General features: G+C 33.4%; 1 long non-coding RNA gene across 1 annotated transcript; it reads left to right on the top strand.

The window, feature by feature from the left end:
• Positions 1–3,483: 3,483 nt before the first annotated feature.
• On the top strand, positions 3,484–4,914 carry LOC149189651 (uncharacterized). The gene is made up of 3 exons (XR_016256423.1): positions 3,484–3,744; positions 3,863–4,380; positions 4,499–4,914. It is a non-coding gene; the product is annotated as an uncharacterized LOC149189651 (long non-coding RNA).
• The last annotated feature ends 5,980 nt before the right edge of the window (positions 4,915–10,894 follow it).

Genomic DNA, 10,894 nt, shown 5'->3' on the forward strand with positions numbered 1-10,894 from the left:
AATGGTTAAGCGATGGACTCCCTTATAATCATTGAGTGAGTGGTGAATTAAACGTTTGTTGGCTTTCACCCTACGGGGTTTTCAAGGTATATCAGTGTCTAATGATGTGGTTGCATGTTGTGCCATTTTTATGATGTTGATTCCTTGCATGACATGACATTTATATTGTCAAGAATATGATTAACTAATATAGTTAAAATAATCATGGAATTGATGCAAAGTTACATTAGAAATTTTATGTTAATATGCTACAACAATGGTTGTTAATGGTTATGTAATTTACTATTACCTTACTAAATTTACTCTATGTAATGAAAAATATTATTGGAATAGTAATTTGGATAGAGTCATGTGGGTAAATTGTGTAAAATAATTCTAACTCCATACATTTTCATGAGGGTACTGGTGAGTGTTACATTGGCCCATGGCTTCACTAAATAAAACCTCATTTTTTAGTTTTCTTAACTAGCATTGCACCACATGTTGCAAAAGAAAGTCATAAGGTAATGGCATAAGAAACAATAATAAAGAAGGAAGAAGTCACAATTTTGTTTTTTTTACTAGTGTTTATTTTTTATCATATGTTATGCTTCAAGAAAAAAATTCTGCCCCAACCCCACATCCCAATAGGCCCAAGGGGTGAGGACCTATTCCTAGAATCGACCCTCACGCCCTGTGCCGGTTGGACCATGAGGGTGGGGAGTGGACGTGGGGGTGGGCGGTGAAGGGGGGTTGCACGTAGTTCAAGCAACAATGAAATACTGAATACATCCTATATTATAAGCTAATGTGTTTGGTCATATATTTGTCCCAATTTCATCCTTTGAATCAACCCTCACGCCCTGTGTTAGCTGGGTCGTGGGGGTGGACGGTGAAGGGGGGTTGCACGTAGCTCAAGAAACAATAAAATACTAAATACATCCTACATTATAGGCTAATGTGTTTGGTCATATATTTGTCCCAATTTCATTTTCTTCCTGAATTTCTTTTGGGATGTGTCTGCAAATTTAAGAAAATGATATAATTTTAACTAAGAAAATATTTTTTATAAACAATAAAAATTAGTATAATTAAAAATTATGAAATATTATAATTAAATAGTTTTTTATTAATTTGTAATAACAATTAATGGGTATTCATAATTAATAATTATTTATTTATGCATATGTTGATTTATCATTATTAAAATAAAATAATAATAATGTATGAATTGAATAATTTTATGGGAATCTTCTTTATTTAAAAGTTTAACCAAATAATTTGAAAAAAAAACTGAAAAGAAAAATAATTTTGTGAATTTAAAATTTGATATCAGAAAATGATATAATTTTAACTAAGAAAATATTTTTTATAAACAATAAAAATTAGTATAATTAAAAATTATGAAATATTATAATTAAATAGTTTTTTATTAATTTGTAATAACAATTAATGGGTATTCATAATTAATAATTATTTATTTATGCATATGTTGATTTATCATTATTAAAATAAAATAATAATAATGTATGAATTGAATAATTTTATGGGAATCTTCTTTATTTAAAAGTTTAACCAAATAATTTGAAAAAAAAACTGAAAAGAAAAATAATTTTGTGAATTTAAAATTTGATATCATAACAAATTGATTCGCTTAATACCAAAAATCTTGTTAGATAACTTCCTACTTTCTCGTTAGAGGAGTTTAGATTTCTTAAAGATTAATGAACCAAACACATGATTATGGGTGTATGGATCATTATTAGTACTAAATTAAGCATAGTTATCAAATTTGAATTCGGATTAAAAACCAATATGGGAATTTTTTTGAGAGTATACATCTTATAAATATTCAATTTTTCCTTTTTCGGAAGTAGAAGAAAAAACACACAAATTCTTAAACATTGATCTATAGTACTTAAAATGTTAGAGCCATTTTTAGTTTAAAATAGTCAAATAAATAAATAAATATATATATATATATTAAAAAAATAATATATAAAATTTGTTAATATTATATAATAGACAAAAATATAATATAAAATTTATTATTTACAATAACAAATATAAAATATACGGTTCAAGTGATCTCCATATATCCATAAATTTATTTCTGAAATATTAAATAAATTCATATAAGAGTAAAACTATCTATAAACTTTAAAACTTTAAAACCATTTTAAATATGATAAATTTATTTAACAATAATATGAACAAACTATTTTTTTAAATATGATCTATTAAAATTAGAGTTTTATTTTCTATAATCAACCTCACTACTCAAAATTTCAGCGAATAAGAACTTGGTAATCACAATCTATAACGTTTACTATTTACAATAACAAATATAAAATATACGTTTCAAGTGATCTCCACATATCCATAAATTTATTTCTCAAATATTAAATAAATTCATATAAGAGTAAAACTATCTATAAACTTTAAAATTTTAAAACCATTTTAAATCTATTAAAATTAGAGTTCTATTTTCTATAATCAACCTCACTACTCAAAATTTCAGTGAATAGGAACTTGGTAATCACAATCTATAACGTTTACTATTTCTGGCTATTGTTCAAAAGAATGTTCGGCGAAAAAACTGGCCATTGTTCAAAAGAATGGTTAGCGAAAAAACCAAATTCCTTTTAGTAAACAAATTATTCCTCTTTCAATTTTTTTAACCAAAAGATATTTGGTTTCCCCATATAAGAAAAGATATTTGGTTTAAAACTGCGTATTAATCTGCCAATCTTTACATTAATTTTCCAATCTAATCATATCGTCGATCGAACCGTATTGGTGAATTATCGTATTTTTTAAATTAATTTGACCAAACTTGATAACGACGAAATTAAATAATTAAACATTTTATATAAATATTTACTTGCTATCATTGTTTAACATTTTATATAAATATTTACTTGCCATCATTGTTTAAGCATTTTCCTATAATTGTTTACCAAGAAAACCAATATTTAATAGGTCTATAGAAAACTAATATTTAACATGCCATAAGCTTATTAATGTTATCTGGCCATATATTTATTGCTGCTGGACAATATCTTTATTTAAATTTAACGGGAGTATACGCCCGACCCATTAATAAGCCGATAAAATTTTCTGGAAAGAGTAGTCTTCTATATGCCGTATAAGCTTATTAATGTTATCTGGTCATATATTTAATAATTAAATGTATAAATTACATCATAAGCTGAATGATAATAATAGCTACGGGAGGTTTGTATAACCCGGTTTGTTAGCGCATTGTTCGAAAATCCTACTTAGTTGTTTTATTTTAGTGTTTAAATGTTGGTTTTTATTGCATTGTTTTATTTTAATATTTAAACGTTGGTTTTTATTGCATTCACAGTCCAATATGATCGTACTGGGTGAACCTCGCATCTCGAGGCTTGCCTATCTCCAAGTGTACACCTCTGTTACGGCCACGCGGAGATGATCCAATGATCGCCTCATTCTACCTTTATTCGACGACGACTAGAGCATTTGCAAAGGAGTTAGAGTCTTGGCTGTCGATATTCTGTGCACAATATTCATTTCCTCAATTCCTCATTGTGTATCGAGGCTCTGCAACCTGCTTGTCACATGGTGGTTTTCCTCTGGCGGAAGGAGCGCGAGGCCTCTATTCGTTTGATACATCAGGATCCCTCCACTCCTTCTCACTCCGGATACCACTTGAGTGCCAATTTGCAGTCCCTCATACACTATCTTCTTGTATGGGGTTTCTTGAAATACCACTTGTCATAGGTAATGGGGTTAAAGCAGTTCCCTTCATCAGTGTCTGCTTATCTAGCTTCTTTTTTTCCTTTATTTATTTTTGGATAAATCTCTCGTATCTAACTTGCAACCCTTCTTGCATCTTCAGGTTAGCAGGGCAACCACCAAGTTCGCCAGCTCGAGCAGTCATCCGGTCAAGCTGCTTCTACACTACCATGTTGGCATCCATATGGTTTTGTTTTGTTGTTACAGTTCGAGTCATTGACAGCCCTCAGAAGCTATGGGCCTGTGTCGGCTTCATGGGGGAATTCTCTCTAGTCCTTTTTATTTGTATCTAGTTAATTCTTTTGTTGCGCTTTGTTTTATTTTTTTAACCCTACAGGTCCACACACATGTTGTATGATGAGGGTTTGTACCAGAACTATCCAAGGTCAAATTGCTGCACACAAGGTTCATTTCTTCAATTCCTCACTAGGTATCGAGGCTCTGCGACCTGCTTGTCACATGGTGGTTTTCCTCCGGCGGGAGGAGTGTGAGGCCTTTGTTCGTTTGATGCACCACCATCCCCCCACTCCTCCTCACTCTGAATACCACTTGAGTGCCAATTTGGGGTCCCTCATACATTGTCTTCCGGTATGGGGTTTCTTCAAATACCGCTTGTCATAGGTAATGGGGTTATCAAAGTTCCCTTCATCGGTATCTGCGTATCTAGCTTCTTTTGTTCTTTTATTTATTTTTGGATATATCTCTAGTATCTTACTTGCAACCCTTCTTGCATTTTCAGGTTAGCATGGAAACCACCGTGTTCTCTGGCTCGGGCAATCATCCGGTCAAGCTTCTTCTACATTACTAGGGTGGCATCCGTATGGTTTTGTTTTGCTCTTACGGTTCAAGTCATTGACAGCCCTCAGAAGCTATGGGCCTGTGTCGGTTTCATGGGAGAATTTTCTCCAGTCCTTTTGACTTGTATCTAGTTAATTTTTTTGTTGTGCTTTGTTTTTTTTAACCCAAATACTCCACACACATGGTGTCTGATGAGGGTTTGTACTAGAACTATTTGAGGTCAAATGTATTAAGGAATTTTATGCCCTTTGGTCATAATTGAATGAACACTTGAGTTGTTTGAGTGATAATGCCACTATTCGTCATGAGGGTTGTTCAGATCTATATATATGTTTCTAAATTTCATAAATTATGTTGTTGGGTAAAGCCACCGGTTTCTTGGTAAATTCATAGAGGATGAATGGCATTCTACTACCACCTTAGGATGATATTGTGTAACGGCTTCCTTCAGACTATTTCTTTCTCTTTTGGGTTTTCGTTTGATGGAAATTTTTCCCTTGCTGTTAGGGTCGAGTCTGCTAACCCTCCATCTTGATACCTATGGCTCAGCTTGAGACAGTTCACCTAGGTTTCCCCATTCAAGGTAACAACTACCTTCCCTAAATGTTGTGCTTTCAACACCATTTTAATTTAGTGGTCATTAAAGGACTCAACATAGTGGTCATTAAAGCACTGAACCCCGAATTGCGAGTTGCTGCCATTTGTCGCACCCTCGCCGGATGTGGGTTTGACCTCAAGTTTGCATCCATTTCTAGTAGATACTCTGCTTCCAATGGAATTAACACTGCTCCTGAGAGTTTCGAATGATGTTCCATCCAAAATAGCAACACCCTTCGAATGATGTTCCATCCAAAATACCAACACCCTCTTGCCTGAATTCCTTAGTTAGGTTTCCTAAGAGGATGTCATTTCAATAGTTTGATGCTTTCTTTGAAATGTTCTTGTTTAGCGGTCTTTGAGGTTCTGTTATTTTCTGTATTAATGCATCTACAGTTAAGTTGACACTTATTTACATACACATTGGTTCTCCATTCTTAATGCAATAACATTTATCTTCGTATTGTCACGGAAGAGATTTGCTGTAATAAATGTAACACTAATTCTTGAAGGGATCATTTCTTTTTAGTGCTCCTTGCTCTAACTAGGTCCTTTCATCTGACTAATTCCTTTCAGCTGACTATTATTAGAATCATGCATCTTCTAAATTCAACATCTCTTTAAACAACAATCAACAATTTCATCGTCCTCTGATTGTGCACCAGATGGATTTCTAGCGGATGCCTGTTTCAATGCAAAACTGTTGAGCAACAGCGTAAATTGCAGAGTATAATTTAGTGTAGCAATGATTGAAAAGAGGGTTTTGAGATTGTACTGCTCTTCATCGATAGTGTGCTCCACCGGGTGGTGCCAATGGCATTGATACAGTGTGAAGCTTTTCGTATGCAAATGACATTGATTCAGTCTGCATCTTTCAACATTTATCTCCAGATTGCCGGGTATTCCGTCCAGTTCATCATTTATCTCCAGATTGTCGGGTATTCCATCCAGTTCACCTGATGCAACACAGCCATAAGTGTAAGAGTGAATAGCCCTGAAACCTCTCTAGATGAAAAAAGATTTAAAGGAAAGATGCATTACTAACCGTGATGTCGTGGCCCCTATTGATGCCTGTTGACGAAGGTTGCAAGTACAAGGTCATAGCTTTTGTGTAGCGATTCGAGCTCTCGAAAAAATGTGGCGTTGCTCTTCACAACATCGATGGGAGACTCAACATCAATGGGAAACTACTGCATCTCGTGATTGCATTGCTCTTCACAACATCGATGGGAAACACAACATCAATGGGAGACTACTGCATCTCGTGACTGCAGGGCCACCATTCGTTGTTGAGCTTCCACTAGTTTTCAGGACACTTGGGAACATCTTTGTACTCGAACTTTGCTGCATCTCGTGACCGCAGGGCTAACAAAATGGAGTTTCCAATTAAATAATACGACGGAATATAAAGATTAATTAACAAAATGGAGTTTCCAATTAAATAATACGACGGAATATAAAGATTAATTAACATAAGCTCAACTAGCTACCTAGGCTATAACAGTCAGTATGAGCTGTTATAACTACATTCCATGATCGAACAAGTAATTAACTACTTTCCCTACTTTCCTTGATCGAATGGTTGAACCTCTTTCAATTGTCTAACACATAATGATCGAATGGTTGAACCTCTTTCAATTGTCTAACACATAATGATCGAATGGTTGAACCTCTTTCAATTGTCTAACACATAATCTTACAGTCCACAAAAATGCCAGGTGGGCAAGATGGTTGAAATTTTACCGTCCACAATAATGCTAGGTGGGCAAGAAAAGAGTTGATTTCAATAATGCCAGGTGGCCAAGAAAAGAGTTGATTTCAAAAAAGAGGAGAGTTGATTTTAAAAAAGAATTCCTTATGGCTTAAATATAAGGAGGTTTATGGAATAAATATAAAAGTGGTTTTATTTGTTTACCATACATCTAATTTATTTATATTTTTATGGCCTAAATATAAGGAGGTTTATGGAATAAATATAAAAGTGGTTTTATTTGTTTACCATACATCTAGTTTATTTATATTTTTATTTATTTACCATACATTTAGTTTATTTATATTTTTATTTATTTACCATACATCTAGTTTATTTATATTTTTATTTATTTACCATACATCTAGTTTATTTATATTTTTATTTATTTACCATATCTCTAGAGTAAGTATAAAAAAAAGAGGTTTTATTAATTTATCATACCTCTCTTTTATTTATATTTGTATTTATTTACCATACTTATTTTTTTTGACTGTTTGTAAGCCTCTTTATATTTTATATTTTAAATTTATATTTTGTTTATACATAATAATAATTAGATTGATTTTTAAATATGGTCGACATTAGATTAAAATTGTTAAATATTTACAATGTTAAATGTTAAACATTACATGTTTACGAGTTTATGTAAGATATACCCCCATACTACGATGTAGAGTGCCTCTCGGCACTATTAATACAAAATTATGTTACTTTTTTTTTCAACGAAAAAAATAACATATCTTGCATTGATAAAAAATTGTTATAGCTTCCCTAGAAGCTTCACAACCCTCGAGATATCTCAAAATAGCTAATTAATTACACACATGGTGTCCAACAAAAAAAATGATAAAGAAACAAAGTTATTATAGATAAAATAGATCCTTTATCCTCTAGGATTACTAGATGTGAAAATATGAGATTGAAGATCCTAGAATCAGTCCATGGAAATCTCAGAAAGGTAGCTTCAATAGAATAGAAATTCTACAATAAACAAGGAAACTAAGAAAGGAAGAAACCTTTCAAAAAGAGAATAAGCTTGAGCTTATGATGATGTCATTGTCAAGAAATTCATAACCCATCTTCCCGTCTCGAACAAAGACCCCCTCTTTTATAGGGAGCCTCCAAAGGATTATGTTCCCTATAAATGTGATAGAAAGAGATGGAAGAGAAGGATTTTTTCATGGCCTAAATGCTCTCCAACGATTCGATAAGAGAGGGGATAGATAGTAGAGATTAAACATTTATCTAGTCAATGGAAATTTTTGAGTCCCCGATAATCAAAATATGATCGACATTCAACCATTGTTGCACAATGAATCGCCTGCCATAATTCCAAAACCTCTCCCCAAAAATTTGACCCTTGACCTCCAAACTAGAATATTATTCCAGCAAGGAATTGAGCCTGATAATGGCCCCACACCCACACTACCCATTCGTAGTTTCACCATCAAAGAAACTAATGGGGAAATTGTGGAGGTTCTTGGGAGTCCAGTTGTGCACATGGGAGGAAGGCTTCACAGGGCCAATCTAAAAAAAAGGTGGCAATGGAAAATGTAGTATTCCCTAGGTATGAATGTTTTGTTACAAATAAGAGGGTGTTCCTTCTACGCTAGATCCCCCAAAAAATGTACAAAGGAAGCACCCTGTAACCCGATTGTGTAGAGTCCAGTTTTGAAATAAGGCAACAATAGAAGTTATGATCACCTATGTATTGATTTTTAGAATACTGGAAACCTCCCTCTAGACTGAGATCAAAAAGGGGAAATTCAGGGAAATATGGTTAACATCCTAGGAGGTAGATCTGCAGAGTGGACAGAGTCTAAGCCCAATGATTCATCTCTTGAATAAATTCTCCCAGGTGAGGATTCCATTATGGGTCAAAAGCCAGAAAATCATGTTAATTTTGTTGGAGCTACTCACTTCCAGATGCTAGCAATCTAATTGTTCTCAGGGTTCAATTGATTTCTCCTCACAATAAACAAGTAGACAACCTTTGCAGAAATAGGACTGGAAATCACACAACCATCCCAAGTAAGGGAATCAACCTGGTATTTTAATGCAATCCCATCTTGGCATAAGTGATAATGGTAGCGCTCCCATTCCAACTCCAGCTCTGGATGGATGTCTAACTCTGTAGCATGTGGCCAATAGGTAGGGAAGAAAAGTTCATCCTATGGGAGGCCAATATCAACAAGGAAAGAAAGGTCGTAGTTCTGAACGAAGAATATGAAGGGAGGGACAAGATATGAGCTCCCTCCAATCCAATGATAGTGTCATGTCTAATAGAAATATTTTTACCATAGCCAACCTTCCATTTGATGTTACTACACATCCATCCATGGCTTTGATTTCATGATTCTACGCCAAATGAAAGAGGCTCTTTTCTTCTCTGGAGTCTCGTCTTGAATACACTCTTCCAGATTGGCATTGTTAAGATATTTCTTTCTAATGATACCATGCTAGATGCCAGGTCATGAGAAATCCCTCTAAAAATTCTTCATTAATAGATTCATGTTGAAATTATTAGTATCTTTAATGACCCTACCTCCCTCCTCCTTAGGTCTGTAAATAAAATAATATATAGTAAGGTGAAATTTGGACTTATTTCCAGAGCCTTCCCATAGTAAGTTTCCTAGAATAGATTCAATCTTTTTAACGACAGATTGTTAGCAAAAGAAATAAGTGCATCAAATTATGTTACTTTACATGGATATCGAAATATTGTATGTCTAAGAAAGAAATATTTTACCACATCTCCTACACACCAAACATGTTTATTCTTTTTTGTTTTTTTAATTATAGTTGACTTCTTACTTTTTTCCTAAGAAAAAATTGTACTATTTCATAAAAAAGTAAAGTTGGCTTCTTATTTTTATTTAGATAATTTTATTTTTATTTTAAAAATGACACATGTCAACTCCACGTTGAGCATGTACAAAATCACACATCATCCTCATATTGGGTTGTCAAATGCGCCTCTCAATGAAATTAAAAATTGCTTCCAATGGTGCAAAAATTACTTTGTCAAAAGATTTATGCACAGTTCCATATGTATCACACGTACGAAAACACTTGATTCAATGTATATCAAATCTCTTTAGACTTGTGTGTGAAAAGAGTCAATGAAGAGAATGTTTGGTGCGACACAATGTGTTGTGGACAGATATAAGTTAGTATGTTGTGAAGTATCAGAGGAAAGATGTTTTGTTTCTATGTGATAAATTTACCAGTATTTCCTTTTACATGTATCACAATGATAACAATTTTGTGTGTGACATAATTTTTTATTTTGTGGATCACAATGGTTTTTATTTTGATGTGATACATTGTATGGAGAGTAATTGTTTTCTATAGAGGTTGTTTCATTATCATTTTTTAGATTGTGTAGTAAAGGAGGTCATTTTTTTCTTATGTGGTTCACAATCCCCGAAGATCAATGATCACTACGTCCATGGAATATTTTTACCAAGAAGATTTACCTAAAAGGATCACTTCCTTCCAAATCAACCACAGAGCCTAACCCTAAGTGTCAAGAGAATTGAACTCATATCCTCTCAATAGAAAAATTGCTTTAACTTTGATGTGATACATTGTATGGAGAGTAATTGTTTTCTATGGAGGTTTTTTCATTATCATTTTTTAGATTGTGTAGTAAAGGAGGTCATTTTTTTCTTATGTGGTTCACAATCCCCGAAGATCAATGATCACTACGTCCATGGAATATTTTTACCAAGAAGATTTACCTAAAAGGATCACTTCCTTCCAGATCAACCACATAGCCTAACCCTGAGTGTCAAGAGAATTGAACTCATATCCTCTCAATAGAAAAAGTGCTTTAACAATGGGGACTTGATCAATTGAGCTAAACCTCGAGGCTAACAAAGAATTTCAATTATGGCATGACCATGCTTTTGGGCTAGCACTTTTCTTTTTCTTACACCATGGTTCATGAAATTCAACCCAAGAAGCATATCTATCATGGAACAC

Source organism: Pinus tabuliformis, chromosome 3_1 (genome assembly GCF_031772625.1).
Source record: "Pinus tabuliformis cultivar Carrire ecotype Pingquan chromosome 3_1, CPIR1, whole genome shotgun sequence".
NCBI lineage: Eukaryota > Viridiplantae > Streptophyta > Pinopsida > Pinales > Pinaceae > Pinus > Pinus tabuliformis.